Source organism: Rana temporaria, chromosome 5 (assembly GCF_905171775.1).
Source record: "Rana temporaria chromosome 5, aRanTem1.1, whole genome shotgun sequence".
NCBI lineage: Eukaryota > Metazoa > Chordata > Amphibia > Anura > Ranidae > Rana > Rana temporaria.
Window position 1 is genome coordinate 183,702,396 of NC_053493.1, and position 25,204 is coordinate 183,727,599.

At 46.5% G+C, this 25,204-nt stretch overlaps 1 protein-coding gene across 4 annotated transcripts in view; it reads left to right on the forward strand.

Moving 5' to 3' along the window:
• Positions 1-25,204, forward strand: part of MARCHF6 (membrane associated ring-CH-type finger 6) — a 1,325,445-nt gene that overhangs the window by 1,033,658 nt on the left and 266,583 nt on the right. The window lies entirely within an intron of this gene.

The window sequence follows — 25,204 nt, forward strand, 5'->3', positions numbered from 1 at the left end:
ACTGCCAGCGGTTCCATAGTAAGGGCAAAGAGAAAAGGGGATAACGGACACCCCTGCCTAGTTCCCCGACCCACCGAAAAGTAAGGGGAGACCGAACGGCCCATTCTAATTGCTGCTCTGGGGGCGCTATACAGTAGTGTTATCCATTGTCTAAAAACCGGACCAAACCCCATCTTCTCCAGAACCCGATGCATATACCCCCAGTCTATTGAATCAAACACCTTTTCTATGTCTATTGACACGATAATTCTGGTACCCCCCTCCGGCCCGGGGAGCTGAAGATGAGTGAAAAGTCGCCTCAAATTCGTGTCTGTGGACTTTCCGGGCATGAACCCCGTCTAGTCAATATCGACCAGGGAGGAGATCACCCCCACTAGCCGCTTAGCCAGAACCTTCGTCAAGATTTTCAGGTCCACATTCAAAAGGGCAATAGGCCTATATGCAGAGCAGTCTAGCGGGTCCTTTCCGGGCTTGGGCAGTAGTATCATGTACGCGTCTAGCATCGAGGCGGGGAGCCTATTCAGTTCCAAACATTGGGCAAGAAGGGTGTTTAATCTAGGAGCTAATTCCTCGGCAAAGCATTTATAAAAGTCCGCCGGGAACCCATCCGGTCCCGGGGCTTTATGGGGGGGGAAAGGAGTAAATGGCCGCCACTATCTCTTTGTTGGTGATGGGGGCATCCAGAGATTCTCGGTCGCTATCAGACAACCCCGGGAGGGCCAGGCCCCCCAGGAGGGCATCTAACTCTGTAGTGTCGAAACCCGAGATCGGGGCATACAGGTCTGAAAAATACTCCTGAAAAACTTCCAGCACTGCAGAGGGGTCACTCACTAGGGTCCCATCCCTGTCCTTAATTACAGGGATATTAGTAATCTGGTTGTCAACTGCTACCAATCTTGCCTGCAACTTCCCATTCTTGTCCCCTTCCGCAAAAACCGATTCGGCCTTATGCCGAACCTCCGTGTGAGCCAGATCCGAGAAGTGTAGGGAGAGAGCCCGCCTCGCCTCCATCAGCGATAGATACGAAGCATCAGAGGGGCAGCTGGAATGTCTCTCCGTCCACTTTCGTTCGGCCTCTTGTAGTTTATGTACTTCAGCATTATGAGTCACCCTCTCCGCCTTTATGGCCGATACACATTCACCCCTCATTACTGCTTTAAAGGAGTCCCACACCACAGGAGGATCCGCTGTGTCCACATTAGTGGGCCAGTAGGAGGCAGCCGCCTCCCTCAGACGGTCCACAACTTGATCATTCTGGAGCCATCCCGGTAACAACCGCCACCCCCCCCCAGCAGACAGGCTGAGAGTGAGAGACAGGGGGCAATGATCCGATATCCCCCCAGTCAGGTATACAGCGTCCTGCACCAGGGGTAGTAAGGCTGAATTCCCAAACCCCAGATCAATCCTGGCCGAGGAGTGGTGAACCGCAGAAACGTGGGAGTAGGTCCTCCGAAGGGGGTTCCGCGCCCGCCACACCTCCGTGAGCCCAGTCACCGATACCCAGGAAAGTAGTTCCGCCGACCCCAGCCTCCCAGGATTGGATGAGTCCAACGCATCTAAAATGGCGTTAAAGTCACCCATTACCACCAGGGGAAGGTGGGCAAATGGGGCCAGCCGAGCATATAGGTCATACAACACTTGAATATTTACAGGCGGGGGCAAATAGACATTCACCAACAGCATTTTGTATTGAAATATGTCTAGGAGAACCGCCACATACCGCCCCTCCGGATCCAAAAACACCTGATGTATTGTGCACGGCAGAGCTTTACTGATTAGGATTGATACTCCCCTCGCAAAAGTGGAGTATGTAGCATGAAATGATTTCTGAACCCAGGCCCTGCCATCCAGGTGTGTCTCCTGTAGAAGGGCGATATGTGGTTTACAGTGTTTAAGCATTTGAAAGACTGATGCCGTCTTAAACTTGTTGTTCAGTCCCCTCACATTCCATGACATTATATTAATCCTATCCGCCATCTACCCACTGGAGAATGATAATAATACCAAAATATAATAGAGAACATACCTCGAAAAATATTGGCAGCAACCTGCCCAAGAGTAGCACATGAAATACACAACCTGAGTAATTTAATACCTCAGACTCCCGCCACAAATATGCGGCACCTATTCTTAGTGTTGGGTGGTGAACTGCCATCATACCAAAACCAAAACGAGTAAAACAGAAAAACCCCTTGGTATGCAGCTTAGACCCAAACTCCCAAAAAAGGGGAGCAAACAAAAATAGAGTAGGGAGTCCTTAACCTCTCGACGAATAGTTCGGCAAGCAAAAATTAAAAGTAAGTCCTGTGTATCTCCAAGGAACTCCATGGGACAGGGTTAGGACGAAAGAAAATCAGGAACAGTTTCTGTACACTGGTCAGGCTGTATAGTACTGACCTGCAGACCAGGAACGCCACCTAGTGGCTACACATAGTACTACGTCAGTGAAATTATTAGCACAGGAAAGGGAACACTGTCCCAGGGCGAGAGGAGAGAGAAAAATTGTGAACAAAAACTAGGAAAATGAACAATAGACTGGGGGGACACCACACATACCTGGGCCTCAAAACAAAATACACCACAGATGTTCGGGACAGGCATATCGCCCGCAGCTGCTCCACGTGGAGATATGGTGCGTCAGGCACCTCAAAAATAAAGGGAAAATTTTCCGAAAACAAAAACCAGGATAAAAGAAATAAACCTCGGGTTCAGATGTGAAGCAGGAACACCTTCAAGTTGCGCTGAATCATAAACAACAGACTTCTTCCGTCGCTGGGATCACGGATTGCTGTCCAGCCACTCACAGGCCTCCGCCGGGGCTTCGAAGAACTTGACCGATCCCTTATGTTGTACTCGGAGTCTGTTGGGGTAGAGCATACTGTACTGGATGCCTTTATCCCTCAGCCTCTTACGGATGTCATTAAAGGAGCGCCGCTTGCGCTGGGTTTCAGCCGAAAAATCGGGGAAGAGCATTACCCTGGTGTTTTCAAAGCGCAGCTCCTGATGCTTCCGGGACTCCCGCAGGATCATGTCTCGATCTCTGTAGTTGAGAAACCGGACAAGAAAGGGGCGCGGGAATGCACCTGGGGGGCGCACTCCTGTAGGGACTCTGTGCGCCCTCTCCGCCACATATGTAGGGGGGAGATCCCCCAATTGCAGGAGTTGTTTAAAGAAGCGTTCGGCGAAGGTGACCTACGCGGTCCCTTCGGCCCCTTCTGGCAGCCCCACCACCCGGACATTGTTCCTTCTTTGGCGGTCTTCCGCGTCATCCGCTCTGCGTTGGAGTGAGTCCACTTGGTCTCGCAATTCCCGCAGCTGGGCTCCATGAGAGTGGGTCACATCCTCCACCCCAGAGATCCGTCCTTCAGCCTCAGTAAGTCTGCCCCGAAACTTGTCAATGTCATGCCTGATGAGCGTGCACTCCGTGGCCACATGATCTATCCTCACCATCACCGCTGCCTTGCTGGCATCTATGGCCTCCAGGATGGGTCTGGTGATAGCGTCTGAGGTCGCCCCGCGTTCCCGGGAATCCGTCTGTTGGTCTTCCGGACCGTGACCGCCAATTACCTCAGGCTCCTCCATGTTCGTGCTCTTTCTCCCCACGTTCTTGTTATGCAGGCTGGGAGGCAAGATGGCCGCGGCGGCTCCCGGATCCGTGCCACGTGTAGAGCGGGTCTGGCGCTGCGAGTTCTGCCGTGTCCTCCCCTGCTTGTGCCCACTCTTTCTCATGACCAGGATGTCACAAGCACTGCCCGACCGTGTAGAGCAGTGATTAGTGCAGTAAATCGTCCAAAAAAACAGATGAAAGATCAGGATCTGCACGGAGCTCCAGAGAAACACTTGCTGCCTCGTTCACATCCGGCCACGCCCCCTAGGGCAGTCTCTAAGGTGGTTTGTTCCATCTTTAGTCAGCAGAATCCTGGTAACCTAAGTGCATCTCTTGGGATTGTTTGGATCTGTCAGTCATCAGTCTTTCTTTATTGTACATCACGGGACACAGAACAGCTATAGTAATTACTATGTGGGTTATACACCACCTATAGGTGAATGGACACTGGCAACCCAAGACAGGAAGTCCTCCTCTATATAACCCCTCCCATACAGGAAGTACCTCAGTCTTTGTTGCCAGTGTTTGAAGGTGTTGGTCACGGTTGAAGAAGTGTTATGCTAAAGAAGAAGCCCTGTTGCGGAAATCCTTAAGCATAATCAAGGGGCTATGCAGTCAGATCCATCCTAGATGCCAAAGAGCAATGGCCAAAATGGATGGTACCCGAGCCTCATGGGAAACTGAGGTCACTTGCCTGTAATGCTCCTCTATTGAGGGCTGGACCCTGGGGTCCGGCACCTTTGTCGCATACCCAAACCAAAGGTTGTCCTGACAGGGTGGTGTATGGGCACAAGGGTGCGGACCTGGTCCTTGAAAGTCTGTCATGACATGGCCCGCCGTGATGGGTGAAGATTGGCTCTGGCTGTGTTTTTCCAGCAGTATCCTGTGGCGGGAATGGTAAGTCAAAGAAGAGCCTAAGGAACACATATGGTTCACTTTTGGACTTCTTTTGAGTAAACATTGCCTTGCCTGTTTTACCATTAAAAGGTGTAATTGTAACATGCCTGGTGTTTAATTTTACCATGCTTCCCCTGCAGTGTGCTCAGTATCTGCCAGCACTTCTGTGGAACAGCATTGCCTCCTTTGAATTTTTGGCCTGTATGCCTTTCTAGATTATAGGACAAACATGTTGTAGGTTTAATCTGGAAATGCCATTGCAGGCATATATATCAACCACCAGGGCGGTTTGTTTGGCGGCCATGGTGCACGCCCCTTTGCAATAGGTGTTGTGTGCACTCGGAGCTGTGCATGTGCCGTAGCCTAATCTGGGCACAGAGATTTGTGTCATATGCAATTAAAGCTGTGCCCGTTTGCCACACGTGGGTGAGCACACAAATGCGCAGAACGTTCCGGCGCACAGCCAGCTTATTTAAGCTGTGTATGCCAAGCATGTGGTGCTTCCAGAAAGCAGCTGTCGGACACAGGGCAGGCTCTGAACCAGACATTTGCAGCGGTTCATTTCTCCCTACCTGGGTTACATGAGTCACCAGATGTTGCTTGGTAGGCTAAGGTGCTTAGCAGGATTGTTGTATAGGGGTTTGGTGAGCCTTATTAAAGGGTCTCCCTTCTGAGGTGTGTTAACACTACACACAGGCACTACCTTTTTGTGGCTTTAAAATGTCTTCAAAAAAGAGGAGTGGGACTAACGCTACAGAGAAGCGCACTATGTTGTTGGTAGCTCCTGATGAACCTAGTCCTATCCCTAGTGTTGTATCCACCTAAAAGGCCAGACACTTCTGAGCAATCTGAGCCGCTGCTCCTATCTGGTATTGTGCCTACAGTCAATGTTGTTGCTTCACCCTTTATCACCAAGGATTGACTATCCTCGGCCCTAGCTGGGTTAGAGTACAGGATTGCTGGCATGATTGCCTCCATCCTGCAGGGTGGCAAGAAGCGTGACAGATCCCCCTCCCCTGAGCCTCATAGTTTGGAGCAGGAATGTGTTGAGGATGGGGGAAGAGCTAAAAGCTCAGGATTATGTGGAAGGTCTGGTGGATGAGTCTGCTTCTGAGCAAGAAGACATCCAGTTGGTGTCTGGCTCTCTGTTGCAGAGGCTTTTGATTCAGACGGTTACAGAGATGTTTTTTTCTGCCTTTTTAAGTTGCCTCTTACAGAGGTTACTGAACCCCCTGGTCCTCTTTGGAGTCCCTGAAGCCTCTTCAGACTCCCCCCCCCCCCTACACCTACTGTTGGAACAGGCTGATGGGAGCATCCTGACAGGATTTTGGTTTCTCCTAAGAGGTTTTTCCTTTTATATCCCATGGATGAAAAGTTTAAGAAGTGGAGCATTCCAGCCGTAGATGCAGCAGTCTCTTCCTTAACCACTTCACATCCCGCCCATAGTCATATGACGTCCACAGATGGGATCTCCCATCCTGGGTGGACGTCATATAACGTCCTGGGCTTCCCGGCCATCTAGGGGGCGCGCACGGCATTGCTTGGGACCAGGTCACGTGGCTGCGATTTCCGCCGGACACCTGCGATTGCCCGCAATCACAGCAGGACCGTGGATCTGTGTGTGTAAAAACACAGATCCACGTCCTGTCAGCGGTGAGGAGACCGATGTGTGTTCCCAGTACAGAGGAACACAGGTCTCCTCCCCTTGCGAGTCCCCTCCTCCTACAGTTAGAATCACTCACTAGGGAACATTTTTAACCCCTTCTGCGCCCCCTAGTGTTGACCCCTTCCCTGCCAGTCACATTTACACAGTAACCAGTGCAGTTTTATCGCACTAATCACTGTATAAATGTGAATGGTCCCAAAAATGTGTCAAAAGTGTCCGATATGTTCGTCGCAATGTCATGGTCACAATAAAAAAATTGCAGATCGCCGCCATTACTAGTAAAAAAAAATAACAATTCAATAAATCTATCCCCTATTTTGTAGACGCTATAACTTTTGTGCAAACCAATCAATATACTCTTATTGCGTTTTTTTACCAAAAATATGTAGAAGAATTTGTATCTGCCTAAACTGTGGATTTTTTTTTTTTATATAGATTTTTTGGGGATATTTATTATAGCAAAAAGTAAAAAAAATTGCTTTTTTTTTTTTCAAAATTGGCGCTCTATTTTTGTTTTTAGCGCAAAAAATAAAAAACACAGAGGTGATCAAATACCACCAAAATAAATCTTTATTTGTGGGATAAAAAGGGAGTAAATGTTGTTTGGAAAAAAAGAAAATAGAAATGAATCCGCGCTGAGGATATGGAATAAAGCTGCTGCCTCCCTGAGAAGTCTCAATGAAGAGACTGATAAAATGGTAACACAAAAAAGGGATAAGATATAAATGTATTGGGGTGGTGGCGCTGCCTAATGCACAGATGAGGCAAAACCTAGTGGCCTATAATGTCACCTGGAAACCAGCGGAGGCTGGTGACCCAGACCTAGCCACAATTTTTCTGGCACACAGTTTTTTACACCCATACCAGCAACAGGGTTACCTATATGCACCCAAGTTTTTATACAGTGGGTGTTCATAGGGAGTCCATACACCATTGGATCTAGCCCTAATACAGGTTAACCGACACAGACACCATTGTCTTTGGGACCCGCATTTTTTGTATCTGGCCTTCTATTTGCCACTAGCAGTGCCACTTATTCCTTTTTTGTACAAAACTGAACCTGAACTGGGACTGGAATGTAAGGCTGCTGCCCCCCTGAAGTCTGTCCCCCTAGGGAGAAGGCGATAAGATATACATGTATTGGGGTGGTGGTGCTGCCTAATGCACAGATAAGGCAAAACCTAGTGGCCTATAATGGATAGGCCAGTCTATGCAGTGTCTAGTGCACCCAAAATAGGCTATAGGCTAAACCCAGCAGATAGGAGGGTCTGGGAACCCAGTCAGCATAAGCTGAGGATGGATCTGCGTGCTAATAAGCTGCGTGCTGGTGGAGTGCTCAGAGTCTGTGATGTGCTCAGGGTCTGTGGTATTCACATTTAATAAACAAAAACCAAAATTTAAACAGACCAAGAAGTGTATGGGTAGGTACATGCATCAACATCTACCCTCATAAGCACATAGATGACATATGTGAGCAAAAGCAATAGTGAATGCATACATCAATGTACTACCAACATGAGCATATCCTAAAACTGTATAAATATAAAGATGAGAACGGATAGCAAGCAGTAAACAGTAATGTGGGATATGAGCCAGCAACAGTCCAGGTGCAATACTAGCAATCCGGCTCCTGATGTGTTAACAATGAAATACAGTGAAAAATCAGTACACAATACTGTTGCTCAACACAGCATAAACTTATATTGCATTCAGGAAAAAATACATATATGGAGTCCAATCGGTTAAGCCCTGTGGAGGGGGTGATCCTAACTGCACAGATGCAAAGTGGTTCCGGTGCTCCCCTCAGGGTTCCCCACTCACCAGACAGAGGTCCCCGATTGGGGTAACAGGCCTGCAGTAATTGCTCCTGGGTATCACCAACTCACTCCACCGCTAACACGATCGGCTTCCCCCTTGTTGGTCACAATTGGATCAGCTGTTCTGCAGGTGATGGTCCTCCCGTGTCTCCGTATCTCAGGAAAAAAAGGAACTCCAATAGTGCAATATGTCTTCAATAAAATGTATTAAAAAAAATATATGTATATCTCCAAAGAGTCTCCAAACATAGGAGTAGCTAGGTTAAAAGGCAACCCCAGATCGGAGTTCAAACGACAAAACGAAAGCAAAACAAAAAGCAAACAACAAAGTCTAGGGTCTGCAGCGTGTGAGCGGCGGAGTGTGGCGTGCGTTCCAGCCACAACCACCATACGCGGACCCGGAAATGACGTAAGTGCGCAGAGCCTGACGTACGTTTCGATATTCGATCGTCTTCTGAGGCATAGCTGCACATACGTCTAAGGCAGGTATAAGAGGGCTCTGCCGAGCTGCGGGTTCCACCCATCTCCTGGGAATGAGCCAATCATAGACATCTGCTGGGTCCGTCCCATGTAAGGCAGACCAATCGGGCGGATAGCCTCCGAAAATAGTAATGTGAACGCCCTTGGAGAAAAATTAACACAGCTCGGCATGGTCCCCACAGTACAATATGACAGGTATCGAATGGTTATACAATTCTAACAGGCTAAATCTACCAAAGGCCGTATAACAGAATATAATACGGAACTTCATTCTAATATAAGTAATCGGGCAACATATCCTCATAAATATGGATAACCCAAACTAAGTGAAGTGACAAAATATAAAATATATGAATAAATAAGTGACACGAAGAAGGACTTAAGTCCTATAACGACAGTGCACCATGATAGTGCCCCATAAGGGGAACCCCTTGGTATGTGCTAATAAATAAATAAAGTGTGCATGTGGGAGAATACTATATCAGTAGTGCACAAAAATAGTTGTACCAGATAATACCCCATAAATAGGGCGAGGGGGGAGGAACCCCCCTGATGTGTATTAATAAATAAAAAATATATTAAAAAAATTGTAAAATATACATGTGGAGGAAACAATGTACATACATTGAATATATAGATACTTATAAATTAGCATGTCCCTAATGGTACACAGTGATACCATGCAGTAGGTTATGTCCGTGACGGCTAAGGGAATAATACCCAGAGGAGATGGGCAACCATTAGTCCTGGAGGACTCTAGTAACCTATAAATGATCTGCCGGACTAATAATGTATAAGCTAGGGACAAATGCTGCCCCATAAGACATAAAAGGAAACTAAGTCCATTCCAAAAGGCCAAGTAACATGAGGAAACCCATATATAGACAACCTGATTATAACAGTATATATGGTACCCCAATAGGAAAAGGAAATAAAAGTCCATATTGCAAAGGACAAAAGAGTAAGAGTGGGAGCTGCGGTGGCTCAACGCGATTGGCACTGCGCTGACAAGCCATTCACCTCTGCAGCTAGGGGTTCGGATCCCGGTCCCGGCTACATGTGAATTGAGTTTGGTGGTCTCAGCCCGTCTCCCGGTGGGTGTGCTATGCGAGGTAAGCCTGCGCTTAGTACCCCCACCCCCCCCTCCCACAAAAACCACCACACTTACACGCACTTGAAATTTGGTTAACATGCACGCACTTTGACCACGCGGTCTCTAAAAAGAGAGGCGAAGGACTAACGGGGCTGGTTGAGCGGGCAAATCCTCTCACTCCCATATAGGGAGTCCCTCTGCCCCGTTGGGCTTCAAAGCGGAGCAGGTAGGGCAGGCTGTGTGGGAGGACCCCCTCACACACCCGCCATTGCCACCCGGGGCATGGAGAAAGGTGGCAGATAGCCTCTGGGGGAGGCCTGCCTACTCCCAACTCCTGCAGTCCGGCTCCTCTCTCGAGTACACGCACAAAATACACTTTAAAAAAAAAAAAAAAAAAAAGAGTAAGAGTGCCAGGAGGGTTAGTCAAACAAAGTTAAGAGTGAGGTGACCATAGATGCAATCTACAACTCTAGGTAGGGGCATTTCCTCTATACAAGATAGATGGTCATACCTCTACGTTCGGATGGATATAGGTGTAAGTGAACTATTGGTTACGGGTTGGACAGGAAACAGTTAAGGTCAATATCTACATTAAGGCCGTGTGGCACAAGGGTTCCCAAACGATAGATCCAGCTTGTTTCGTTCTGGGAGATGGCAATTTCTTTGTTGCCACCCCTCAAGTTGTCCTTAACCATTGTCTATTCCGTAGAATATTAGACCTGATGGATCTTTTTGGTGGAACTGTTCGAAGTGACAAGATAGGTTATGTTTATGAAATGCCGTACGAATATTGTTGATGTGTTCTCGTATCCGGACACGCAGTGGCCTGGTAGTCCTACCCACATATTGCAGGTGGCAAGGGCACTCAACAATATACGTCAGATGGGTGGTATTACAGGTGATCAAATCCCTGATTTTGTAGACTTTCTGATCTGTCCTGCATTTGAATTCAGTTTTTCAGGTGGTTTAGCCAGCTGTTTGTGTATCTTGGGGGTGTAATACATGACAGGGGTCTTGGTGGAGTTGGATACTAAATAGTCAGACTCATTTTTGTTAAGAATCCCCCTATCTTTGCCCTTCTTCACAAACTTCTCAAGCCATTTTTGATATTTAAATTTCGGATTGCCATTGAGTTTCAGATAAGTATTGGGAACTGACAGGAGGTTATGCATCTCTTCTTCATAGTCCTTCCGACTGAGGATAACCAGGCCCCCTCCCTTATCCGCAGGGCGTATCACCACTTAATGTGTTTCCCCTATTTGTTTAATTGTTCTCCAGGCACTCTTACTCCTATTGTTTATTTTCTTTTCCAATTTTCTGAGGTCACCCTCCACCATTTTCTTAAAGGCTATAACACATTGGTTGCCTGAAATGGTGGGGTTAAATGTGGAATTATTCTTCAAACTGGTCTGTGTTTAACCATGATTACTAACCACACTCTCCTCAGTGTTGGTGGCAAAAAACTTTTTAAGGTTGATTTTCCTTAGGAAATTTTGGAAGTCTATGTAGACCTCAAATTAATCCAGTGGCTTATCTGGGGCATATTTTAGGCCCAGATCCAGGATCCTCATTTCTTCTGGTGTAAACTCAACCCCACTGATGTTAAAAATTCCTTTCCCTACTGGTGTCTTGGTCTTTTCCTTCTTGCCTCCCCGGCATCCTCTGGGATGTTTTCTCTTTGGGTATACCTCTGCGGGGGCCCTGTGGCGTGACCAGTATGTCTGTTGCTCCATGCCTGTTGTTGGTCGTCCCTCTGCTGTGGTATCCTTGGTCCAAACAAGGATACCACGAACATCGAACATCAAGGACCAAGGATACCACAGCAGAGGGACGACCAACAACAGGCATGGAGCAACAGACATACTGGTCACGCCACAGGGCCCCCCGCAGAGGTATTCCCAAAGAGAAAACATCCCAGAGGATGCCGGGGAGGCAAGAAGGAAAAGACCAAGACACCAGTAGGGAAAGGAATTTTTAACATCAGTGGGGCTGAGTTTACACCAGAAGAAATGAGGATCCTGGATCTGGGCCTAAAATATGCCCCAGATAAGCCACTGGATCAATTTGAGGTCTACATAGACTTCCAAAAATTCCTGAGGAAAATCAACCTTAAAAAGTTTTTTGCCACCAACACGGAGGAGAGTGTGGTTAGTAATCCTGGTTATACACAGACCGTTTTGAAGAATAATTCCACATTCAACCCCACCATTTCAGGCAACCAATGTGTTTATAGCCTTTAAGAAAATGGTGGAGGGTGACCTCAGAAAATTGGAAAAGAAAATAAACAATAGGAGTAAGAGTGCCTGGAGAACAATTAAACAAATAGGGGAAAAACATGAAGTGGTGATATGCCCTGCGGATAAGGGAGGGGGCCTGGTTATCCTCAGTCGGAAGGACTATGAAGAAGAGATGCATAACCTCCTGTCAGTTCCCAATACTTATCTGAAACTCAATGGCAATCCGAAATTTAAATATCAAAAACGGCTTGAGAAGTTTGTGAAGAAGGGCAAATATAGGGGGATACTTAACAAAAATGAGTCTGACTATTTAGTATCCAACTCCACCAAGACCCCTGTCATGTATTACACCCCCAAGATACACAAACAGCTGGCTAAACCACCTGGAAGGCCAATAATCAGTGGGATAAACTCTATCTTCTCACGGCTCGGAGAGTATTTGGACACCTTCCTGCAACCCCTAGTAAAGCAAGGACGCTCGTATCTTAGAGACAGTCTCCAACTGATTCAAGAATTTACACTAGTGGAAGGGGCAGAGAACCTTTTGTTGGTCACCATAGATGCCAATTCCCTGTACACCAGCATCAAACAGGAGGATGGAATTATGGGGGTGGCAACAGCATTATATGAGAAATCAACATTGAAACAGGAACAGATTGAATTCATTTTGGAGGGTTTACACATGGCTATGGAGTGTAATTACTTCTGGTACGATAGACAGTACTATGTGCAAACCAAGGGCGTCACCATGGGGGCTCGTTATGCCCCCAGTGTGGCGAACCTCTTGATGAATCTTTGGGAAGAGGAATACATATATAATGGAGATTATCCGGAAATTAAAATGTACCGGCGTTACATCGATGATCTCATTATATTATGGGACGGCACAGTTGAAAACCTGCAGTATTTCCTTTCTGAGCTTAATCATAACAGATTCCAGCTGACCTTCACCGGCAAATTCAGTACTGAAAGTATAGAATACTTGGATCTACAGATTTACAAACATGGGACAGCATTGCATACAAGAACATTCTTCAAAGAAACCGATCGCAAACGGCTACATCCCGATTACAAGCTGCCACCATCCAAAATGGAAGGCGAACATCCCCAAAGGGCAGCTCCTGAGGATGAGGAGAAATTGCGACTCAGCTGAAGACTACGATCACCAAGCACAAACGATTGTAGGGCGATTCAAAGAGAAAGGCTATGCACCCGACAGCCTGGATAGACTGAAAATTGAAATCTCGAATAAAGACCGGAAAGATCTGTTATCGCAAGAAATAAAGACAACGAAAGGTCAATGGAATATTGCATTCATCACTGGATTCAACACCCAGTATAAAGAATTTGAAAATAATCTGAAGAAATACTGGCCGATCCTCAAAGAAGACTGTATCCTGTCAAAAACGCTGCCAAAGAAGCCAATGTTTATCTATCGGAAGGCCCCCTCTCTTAGACATCATCTGGTACACAACATCATTAACCCGCCAAAGCAGGTGGAGATCTGTCCCGAACTTAAGGGATTTTATAAATGACAGACATGCCTAGCATGTAGGGAGAGTAAAAAACAGCCCCGCAGAAAAACTGAATTCAAATGCAGGACAGATCAGAAAGTCTACAAAATCAGGGATTTGATCACCTGTAATACCACCCATCTGACGTATATTGTTGAGTGCCCTTGCCACCTGCAATATGTGGGTAGGACTACCAGGCCACTGCGTGTCCGGATACGAGAACACATCAACAATATTTGTACGGCATTTCATAAAAATGATCCATCAGGTCTAATATTCTACGGAATAGACATGGTTAAGGACAACTGGAGGGGTGGCAACAAAGAAATTGCCATCTCCCAGAAAGAAACGAGCTTGATCTATCGTTTGGGAACCCTTGTGCCACACAGCCTTAATGTAGATATTGACCTTAACTGTTTCCTGTCCAACCCGTAACCAATAGTTCACTTACACCTATATCCATCCGAACATAGAGGTATGACCATCTATCTTGTATAGAGGAAATGCCCCTACCTAGAGTTGTAGATTGCATCTATGGTCACCTCACTCTTAACTTTGTTTGACTAACCCTCCTGGCACTCTTACTCTTTTGTCCTTTGCAATATGGACTTTTATTTCCTTCTCCTATTGGGGTACCATATATACTGTTATAATCAGGTTGTCTATATATGGGTTTCCTCATGTTACTTGGCCTTTTGGAATGGACTAAGTTTCCTTTTATGTCTTATGGGGCAGCATTTGTCCCTAGCTTATACATTATTAGTCCGGTAGATCATTTATAGGTTACTAGAGTCCCCCAGGACTAATGGTTTCCCATCTCCTCTGGGTATTATTCCCTTAGCCGTCACGGCCATAACCTACTGCATGGTATTACTGTGTACCATTAGGGACATGCTAATTTATAAGTATCTATATATTCAATGTATGTACATTGTTTCCTCCACATGTATATTTTACAATTTTTTTTATATATTTTTTATTTATTAATACACACCAGGGGGGTTCCTCCCCCCTCGCCCTATTTATGGGGTATTATCTGGTACAGCTATTTTTGTGCACTGCTGATATAGTATTCTCCCACGTGCACACTTTATTTATTAGCACATACCAAGGGGTTCCCCTTATGGGGCACTATCATGGTGCACTGTCGTTATAGGACTTAAGTCCTTCTTCGTGTCACTTATTTATTCATATAGTTTATATTTTGTCACTTCACTTAGTTTGGGTTATCCATATTTATGAGGATATGTTGCCTGATTACTTATATTGGAATGAAGTTCCGTATTATATTCTGTTATACGGCCTTTGGTAGATTTAGCCTGTTAGAATTGTATAACCATTCGATACCTGTCATATTGTACTGTGGGGACCATGCCGAGCTGTGTTAATTGTTCTCCAAGGGCGTTCACATTACTATTTTCGGAGGCTATCAGCCCGATTGGTCTGCCTTACATGGGACGGACCCAGCAGATGTCTATGATTGGCTCATTCCCAGGGGATGGGTGGCACCCGCAGCTCGGCAGAGCCCTCTTATACCTGCCTTAGACGTATGTGCAGCTATGCCTCAGAAGACGATCAAATATCGAAACGTACGTCAGGCTCTGCGCACTTACGTCATTTCTGGGTCCGCGTATGGTGGTTGTGGCTGGAACGCACGCCACACTCCGCCGCTCACACGCTGCAGACCCTGGACTTTGTTGTTTGCTTTTTGTTTTGCTTTCGTTTTGCCGTTTGAACTCCGATCTGGGGTTGCCTTTTAACCTAGCTACTCCTATGTTTGGAGACTCTTTGGAGATATATATATATTTTAATACATTTTATTGAAGACATATTGCACTATTGGAGTTCCTTTTTTTTCCTGAGATACGGAGACACGGGAGGGGAGGACCATCACCTGCAGAACAGCTGATCCAATTGTGACCAACAGGGGTGAAGCCGATCGTGTTAGCGGTGGAGTGAGTTGGTGATACCCAGGAGCAATTACTGCAAGCCTGTTACCCCAAGCGGGGACCTCTGTCTGGTGAGTGGGGAACCCTGAGGGGAGCACCGGGACCACTTTGCATCTGTGCAGTTAGGATCACCCCCTCCACAGGGCTTAACCGATTGGACTCCATATATGTCTTTTTTTCCTGAATGCAATAGAAGTTTATGCTGTGTTGAGCAACAGTATTGTGGACTGATTTTTCGCTGTATTTCATTGTTAACACATCAGGAGCCGGATTGCTAGTATTGCACCTGGACTGTTGCTGGCTCATATCCCACATTACTGTTTACTGCTTGCTATCTTTTCTCATCTTTATATTTATACAGTTTTAGGATATGCTCATGTTGGTAGTACATTGATGTATGCATTCACTATTGCTTTTGCTCACATATGTCATCTATGTGCTTATGAGGGTAGATGTTGATGCATGTACCTACCCATACACTTCTTGGTCTGTTTAAATGTGAATACCACAGACCCTGAGCACATCACAGACTCTGAGCACTCCACCAGCACGCAGCTTATTAGCACGCAGATACATCCTCCGCTTATGCTGACTGGGTTCCCAGACCCTCCTATCTGCTGGGTTTAGCCTATAGCCTATTTTGGGTGCACTAGACACTGCCTAGACTGGCCTATCCATTATAGGCCACTAGGTTTTGCCTTATCTGTGCATTAGGCAGCGCCACCACCCCAATACATTTATATCTTATTGCCTTCTCCCTAGGGGGACAGACTTCAGGGGGGCAGCAGCCTTACATTCCAGTCCCAGTGCAGGTTCAGTTTTATACAAAAAAGGGATAAGTGGCGCTGCTAGTGGCAAATAGAAGGCCAGATACAAAAAATGTGGGTCCCAAAGACAATGGTGTCTGTGTCGGTTAACCTGTATTAGGGCTAGATCCAATGGTGTATGGACTCCCTATGAACACCCACTGTATAAAAACTTGGGTGCATATAGGTAACCCTGTTGCTGGTATGGGTGTAAAAAACTGTGTGCCAGAAAAATTGTGGCTAGGTCTGGGTCACCAGCCTCCGCTGGTTTCCAGGTGACATGTAAAAATGTAAAGAAACAAGAAAAATAATATATAATATTGTTCAAAAGTGCTCATGTGTGAGTGGTCAGGATCCTGTGCAGGCCAGCAGATTGCTGGATGTGTCTGTGCCCGCGTATGGTCAGTACTGTGTGATGAGACCTAGTGCGCATGTAAATAGCTGATTCCTAATGCTTCCCAAACAATCTGAGGCAAAGTGTAGCAAACAATAATTGTAAAGATGTAACTAATAAATTAAAAAACACAAAAGATATGAATATTAATCACTTAAGACCCAGACCTTTAGGCAGCTAAAGGACCCGGCCAGGTTTTGCGTTTCGGCACTGCGTCGCTTTAACAGAAAATTGCGCGGTCATGCGACGTGGCTCCCAAACAAAATTGGCGTCCTTTTTTTCCCACAAATAGAGCTCTCTTTTGGTGGTATTTTATCACCTCTGCGGTTTTTATTTTTTGCGCTATAAACAAAAATAGAGCGACAATTTTGAAAAAAATTCAATATTTTTTACTTTTTGCTATAATAAATATCCCCCAAAAATATATATAAAAAAAACATTTTTTTCCTCAGTTTAGGCCGATACGTATTCTTCTACCTATTTTTGGTAAAAAAAATTGCAATAAGCGTTTATCGGTTGGTTTGCGCAAAATTTATATCGTTTACAAATGTCAGGGCTCCATTCCCGGCTCCATTGAGCTCCCGCGCATGCGCGGGGCAGCTGGGCACTGGCGCACGTCCGGGCGCAATATGTGCGCGCGCATGCGCGGTACAGCGGCGCGCCGTGTGCGTGGACGCGCGCACGAGCGTGCACGTGACAGCTCTGTGGCCAATCAGAGGACTGACTCTCCTATTTAAACTGGCCTCATCCCCTGAACAAGTTGCTGGCTTGGCTTCAGCTCCTATGTGTTTACCTGTTGCCGTACCTGCCTGTTTTGACCCGGAATTCTTGACGACTCTCCTCTCACCTGGAACCTCTGACCCTTTGGCTAACGTGACCCGGATTGCTGTTGTCTCCTGCCCCTTGACCCTGGCTTGCTCCCACGGACTCCCTCTGAACTCTCCTGCTCTTGACCCTCGGCCTGTGACTCGGATTTGCCTTTGCTTCCTGTGGACCCTACCAGACTTACCTACCAGTTCCTGCCTGACCAACGCTTGTCTCCAGTCTTCGACACCTGCCCTGCTTCTGTCAGCTGCACCAAGTCTGCCTACCAGCTCCCGGCACCGGTGCCTCCTTGTGCCGTCCCTCCTCTGTCCCAACTCCAGGGAGTGGTCTGCACAGGGTCGCAAAGGTGAGCCGCCCTCAGCATCTCGGTCTCGGTGAGTACAGGTTCTGACAGTACAAGCCAGCCAATTTACGATCATGGAAGGTGCTGAGAATTAACTGTCTTGCCTCTGTTGGAACAAAAATCTTCCCACGAGACCACAGCAGGTTGTCCTTTTTCTCCAAGGAGGAAACCTCATGATCAGGGCACCGTTGGCATGCAGTCTTTAGAGCAGTCAACAAATCTGTTTGAGGGAGAAGCAAAACATTTTGGGGTGACAGGATGGTGCTGGGCTCAGAAGTATCGGGCGTCTCCGGAAACATCCTGGAGAGGGCATCAGCTTTTCCATTTTTTGCGCCAGGACGATAGGTAATATGGAAATTGAAGCGAACAAAAAAAAGAGCCCAACGGGCTTGTCTGGGCCTAAGGCGTTTTGCCGACCGTAAGTATTCCAGGTTCCTGTGGTCCGTGAAAATAATGGGATGCGCTGCCCCCTCCAGCAGGTACCTCCACTCCTCCAGTGCAAATTTTATGGCCAGTAGTTCTCTATCGCCTACGTCGTAATTGCGCTCAGGAGGACTTAGTTTCCGAGAGGCGTAGGCTACTGGGTGAAGAAGCGACTTCGGTCCCTGTCTCTGGGAAAGAATAGCGCCTGTAGCAGATTCCGAGGCGTCCACTTCTAGAACAAAAGGTAGCGTAGAATCCGGATGACAAAGTACAGGTGCCGAGATAAAGGCCGCTTTGAGTTTGATAAAGGCCTCCTGAGCCTCTTGTGGCCACTGAAAGCGGTGCCCCTGGCGGGTCAACTTGGTGAGGGGAGAAACAATTGATGAAAAACCGATGATGAATCGTCTATAAAAATTGGCGAAGCCAATGAAACGTTGAACGCCCTTCGCGGCAGACACAGCCAAAGTCTTTTTTAAAGAAATTATCAAGCTCCATGGAGTGCCCAAAAGCATAGTATCTGACAGAGGTACTCAATTCACATCCAAATTTTGGAAGGAACTTTGCAGAGCTTTGGAAGTGGCGATCTGTCTGTCCTCGGCCTATCACCCTCAAAGTAATGGCCAGACAGAGCGCACTAATCAAACGCTAGAACAGTATCTACGATGCTTTTGCTCAGTCTCCCAAGACGATTGGTCCTCCTTGTTATCTACAGCCGAGTTCGCTTACAATAATTCCATACATTCTTCCACAAACCAAACCCCGTTCTGGGCTAACTTCGGTTTCCACCCTTCCTTTTTGCCGGACTCCATCCCGGAAACATCTGTGCCAGCGGTCCAGGAACGTGTGACCTGCATCCAGCAAAACTTTCAGAAGTTACAGGAAAGCATGCAGCAAGCTCAGCAGGACTATAAGAGGTTCCATGACAAGGGGAGGAAGGATTGCCCTGTCTTCAAAGTGGGTGAGAAGGTCTGGCTATCCGCCATCAACCTCAAGTTACCTATTCCCTCTCGGAAGCTGGGTCCGAGGTTCATCGGGCCATTTGAGATCAGGCGAGAAATCAACCCAGTAGCCTTTGAGTTGGCTTTACCCAGGTCCTACAAGATCCATCCTGTGTTTCACGCCTCCCTGCTTAAGCCCGTTGTGTCTGACCCCTTCAACGGTAGAGAAGAACTGCCGCCACCACCAGTGGAGATTGAGGGGGAAAAGGAATTTGAGGTGGAAGCCATCTTGAATTGTAGGAAGAGAGGAAGACAATTACAATACCTCATCAAATGGAAGGGGTATCCCCCTGAAGACAACTTCTGGGAGCCTTCCCGAAATCTCCATGCCCCTCGTCTGATTCGGGCCTTTCATGCGGAGCACCCTGAGGTGATGGACAGTTTGGGCGTCCGGAGCCCGCCCCTTGGGAGGGGGCACTGTCAGGGCTCCATTCCCGGCTCCATTGAGCTCCCGCGCATGCGTGGGGCAACTGGGCACTGGCGCACGTCCGGGCGCAATATGTGCGCGCGCATGCGCGGTACAGCGGCGCACCGTGTGCGTGGACGCGCGCACGAGCGTGCACGTGACAGCTCTGTGGCCAATCAGAGGACTGACTCTCCTATTTAAACTGGCCTCATCCCCTGAACAAGTTGCTGCCTTGGCTTCAGCTCCTATGTGTTTACCTGTTGCCGTACCTGCCTGTTTTGACCCGGAATTCTTGACGACTCTCCTCTCACCTGGAACCTCTGACCCTTTGGCTAACGTGACCCGGATTGCTGTTGTCTCCTGCCCCTTGACCCTGGCTTGCTCCCACGGACTCCCTCTGAACTCTCCTGCTCTTGACCCTCGGCCTGTGACTCGGATTTGCCTTTGCTTCCTGTGGACCCTACCAGACTTACCTACCAGTTCCTGCCTGACCAACGCTTGTCTCCAGTCTTCGACACCTGCCCTGCTTCTGTCAGCTGCACCAAGTCTGCCTACCAGCTCCCGGCACCGGTGCCTCCTTGTGCCGTCCCTCCTCTGTCCCAACTCCAGGGAGTGGTCTGCACAGGGTCGCAAAGGTGAGCCCCCCTCAGCATCTCGGTCTCGGTGAGTACAGGTTCTGACAACAAAATAGGGGATAGTTTTATTGCATTTTTATTAATTATTTTTTTTTTACTACTAATGGCGGCGATCAGCGATTTTTTTCGTGACTGCGACATTATGGCAGACACTTCGGACAATTTTGACACATTTTTGGGACCAACTTTTCACAGCAAAAAATGGATTTAAAATGCATTGTTTACTGTGAAAATGACAATTGCAGTTTGGGAGTTAACCACAAGGGGGCGCTATGGGGTTATGTGTGACCTCATGTGTGTTTACAACTGTAGGGGGGTGTGGCTGTAGGTGTGACATCATCCATTGTGTATCCCTATAAAAGGGATCACACGATCGATGCCGCTGCCACAGTGAAAAACGGGGAAGCTGTGTAAGGAGGGACTCCGCTGAGGGGCACCTGATGTATGGAGGGACTTTGCATGTAAAGGGACACCGCTGAGGGACACCTGATGTAAGGGGAACACCGCTGAGGGACACCTGATGTAAGGGGGACACCGCTGAGGGACACATATTCGGGTTGAAAAAAGACACAAGTCCATCCAGTTCAACCATAAAAAAAAATATCATACAATCCCATATACACAATTTTATACCCATAGTTGATCCAGAGGAAGGCGTAAAAACCCCAGCAGAGCACCGTCCAATTAGCTACAGCAGGGGAAAAAAATCCTTCCTGATCCCCCGAGAGGCAATCAGATATTCCCCGGATCAACTTTACCTACAAATGTTAGTACCCTATTATATTATGTACATTTAGGAAAGAATCCAGGCCTTTCTTAAAGCAATCTACTGAGCTGGCCAGAACCACCTCTGCAGGGAGTCTATTCCACATTTTCACAGCTCTTACTGTGAAGAAACCATTCCGTATTTGAAGGTGAAATGTATTTTCCTCTAGACGTGAAGAGTGCCCCCTTGTCCTTTGACCATAAGAGGGGGTTCCATTGGAGAAAACTGATATAAGGAGGACACCGCTGAGGGACATAAGGGGGACACCGCTGAGGGACACCTGATGTAAGGAGGGACTTCGCTGAGGGACACCTGATATAAAGGGGGACTCTGCTTAGGGACACCTGATGTAGAGGATACCGCCGAGGGACACCTGATGTAAGGGGGACACCGCCAAGTGACACCTGATGTAAGGGGGACCCCGCTGAGGGACACCTGATGTATGGAAGGACTTTGAATGTAAAGGGGGCACCTGATGATGTAAGGGGGACACCTGATGTAACAAGGGGCACCGCTGAGGAACACCTGATGTAAGGGGGACACTGCTGAGGGACACCTGATGTAAGGAGGGACTCTGCATGTAAGGGGGGCACCTGATGTAAGAGGGACATTGCTGAGGGACACCTGATGTAATGGGGACACCACCGAGGGACACCTGATGTAAGATGGGACACCTGATGTAAGGGGGAAACTGCTGAGGGACGCCTGATGTACAGTGGGGATCGAAAGTTTGGGCACCCCTGGTAAAAATTTGTATTAATGTGCATAACGAAGCCAAGGAAAGATGGAAAAATCTCCAAAAGGCATCAAATAACAGATTAGACATTCTTATAATATGTCAAAAAAAGTTAGATTTTATTTCCATCATTTACACTTTCAAAATTACAGAAAACCAAAAAAGTGTGTCTGCAAAAGTTTGGGCACCCTGCAGAATTTATAGCATGTACTGCCCCCTTTGCAAAGCTGAGACCTGCCAGTGTCATGGATTGTTCTCAATCATCGTCTGGGAAGACCAGGTGATGTCAATCTCAAAGGTTTTAAATGCCCAGACTCATCTGACCTTGCCCCAACAATCAGCACCATGGGTTCTTCTAAGCAGTGGTCTAGAAAACTGAAACTGAAAGTAGTTGACTCTCACAAAGCTGGAGAAGGCTATAAGAAGATAGCAAAGCGTTTTCAGATGTCAATATCCTCTGTTCGGAATGTAATTAAGAAATGACAGTCATCAGGAACAGTGGAAGCAAGATCTGGAAGACCAAGAAAAATATCAGACAGAACAGCTCGCAGGATTGTGAGAAAAGCAATTCAAAACCCACGTTTGACTGCACGATCCCTCCAGAAAGATCTGGCAGACACTGGAGTTGTGGTACAGTATTCCACTATAAAGAGATACTTGTACAAATATGGTCTTCATGGAAGAGTCATCAGAAGAAAACCTCTTCTTTGTCCTCACCACAAAAATCAGTGTTTGAACTTTGCAAATGAACATATAGACAAGCCTGATGCATTTTGGAAACAAGTTCTGTGGACCGATGAGGTTAAAATATAACTTTTTGGCCGGAGTGAGCAAAGGTACGTTTGGAGAAGAAAGGGCACAGAATTTAATGAAAAGAACCTCTTTCCAACTGTTAAGCATGGGGGTGGATCAATCATGCTTTGGGGTTGTATTGCAGCCAGTGACACAGGGAACATTTCACAAGTAGAAGGAAAAATGGATTCAATAAAATTTCAGCATATTTTGGATGGTAACTTGATGCCATCTGTGAAAAAGCTGAAGTTAAAGAGAGGATGGCTTCTACAAATGGATAATGATCCTAAACACACCTCAAAATCACTGGGGATTACATCAAGAGGCGTAAACTGAAGGTGTTGCCATGGCCTTCACAATCTCCTGACCTCAACATAATTGAAAATCTATGGATAGACCTTAAAAGAGCAGTGCATGACAGACAGCCCAGACATCTCAAAAAACTGGAAGACTTTTGTAAGGAAGAATGGGCTAATAATATACCTCAAACAAGAATTGAAAGACTCTTGGCTGGCTACAAAAAGCGTTTACAAGCTGTGATACTTGCCAAAGGGGGCAGTACAAGATATTAACTCTGCAGGGTGCCCAAACTTTTGCAGACGCCATTGTTTTGTTTTCTGTAATTTTGAAAGTGTAAATGATGAAAATAAAATATATATTTTTTTTTTACATATAAGAATCTGTAATTTGATGCCTTTTTGGAGATTTTTCCATCTTTCCTTGGCTTTGTTATGCACATTAATACAATTTTTTACCTGGGGTGTCCAAACTTTCGATCCCCACTGTAAGGGGGACACTGATGAGGGACACCTAATGTAAGGGGGACACTGCTGAGGGACACCTGATGCAAGAGGGAGCTTCATTGGGGACACCTGATGTAAGGAGGGACTCCGCTGAGTGACATCTGATGTAAGGGGGACACCTGCTGTAAGGAGGGACTCTGCATGTAAGGGGGGCACCTGATGTAAGGAAGGATTCTGCTGAGGGTTACCTGTTGTAAGGGGGACTCCTGATGTAAGGGGGGGCTCCATTGGGGGACACCTGATGTAAGGAGGGCACCGCTGAGGGGACATTTGATGTAAGGAGGACACCGCCGAGGGGACATTTGATGTAAGGAAGACACCGCTGAGGGACATTTGATGTAAGGGGGGTACCGCTGAGGGACATTTGATGTAAGGAGGGTTTTTGCTGAGGGACACCTGATGTAAGGGGGACTCTGCTGGGGTACAACTGATGTAATTAGAGACTGCTGGGAGTGCCTGGTGTCTTTACAGAGGGACTCTTCTGGAATGCCTGATGGCATCTGGTGGCAGGTGATGGTGGCAAGTGACACACTTAGGGCTCCCACTGATTCTGCACTATTTCATTTTATATTATAATATAATAATAGAAAAAATGTGCTTCAATCATTTTGACACCATAGCAACCATGGTACCAGGGTGATTGAAGTGCTTACACCAGGTGTTTAGAGTATCTCTATCTGCTGATTGTTAAACTTTCTGAAATGCAATTTTCTATTGTGGTGTAGAATCTGGACCTGCTGTCCCTCCATCCCTCTTTCTTTCCTTCTCTCTTGCTTCCTCTCTCTTTCTCCCCCCCCCCCTTCCACATTGTTTCCCCCTGCTATGTCACACCTACAAGTGAATGCCCTTCACCTTAATTATAATAAGACTCTGCCTACAGACAAAAAAGTGTCCCTATATATTTTTTTTTACAATGTTGGCAACCATGATGTGGAATTCTATTTCCAGATTCATATCACATTCCCATTTTAAAGGAGAAATCCAGCCTGAGCTTGTTTGGCTGGGCTTCTCCTATGGGTCACAGGAGTGCAATTTTGTTTTGCACTCCTGTGACCCATTTTCAGCAGAGAGAGGTCTGAAGTCCCTTTGGATCTGCCAGGTGTCTGGACTGATGGTCGTCTCAGCCTCTCAGCGAGCCGCTGAGAGGGCCACTCCACAGCTCAGCGCTCCAGTGAGCATGGAGGAGCAGAGCAGGGGAGCTGAGAAAACCAAGCCATCTGCAGTGTTCGATGACTCAGTTCTTAGTGCAGAGACACCAGGGGACAGATGCAGCATCAGTCTGATGCTGCATCCACCTAAGTAAGTATAAAAGGGGACAAAACGGATTCCCATCCTTCTCCATTAAGCATATTCTAGATTGTAAGCTCTAACAAGCAGGGCCATCCGATCCCTCCTGTATTGTATTTTAACTGTACTGTCTGCCCCCATGTTTGTGCTATATAAATCCTGAATAATAATAATAATAATAATAATAATAATATGGCTGTTTAAATGGTTGTGACATAATTAATGAATATACAGTGGAAATATAACCCAAACATTTATCACATGACCTGCATAGAGTTTTGTTGGAATGAGTTGACAAAGTGGAGCACAGTGTATGGGAGTTGGTGTTTTTCTTGTAAATACTGAAGACCAGTTTATCTCCTTACTGATTCAGAATTGATATATTGTATAAATGTTTTGGGGGTTTAACTAAAATGTGCATTTTAAAATGTGTGCAAAAAATTGCAAAAACTGCTCTGATAGAGGGTTAATGAATACAGTGCTGAATTAATATGAGTTTTATATCTGCATTTTCAGAATGGTCTTACGATCCCTGATGGTTCTTTCTTTAATGTTAAACTAATTAAATTGCTGTTTGTTGTTGGTTTAGGGAGCAGATTCAATGTACTGTATTTATAACTGTAATCTTTTTATGTATTAACCAAATTGATTTTATGACAATATCAGACTGTACCCTTTGTTTTATAGGTTTTTATTTTCATTATATACAGTGTTAACATGTTTTTGACAA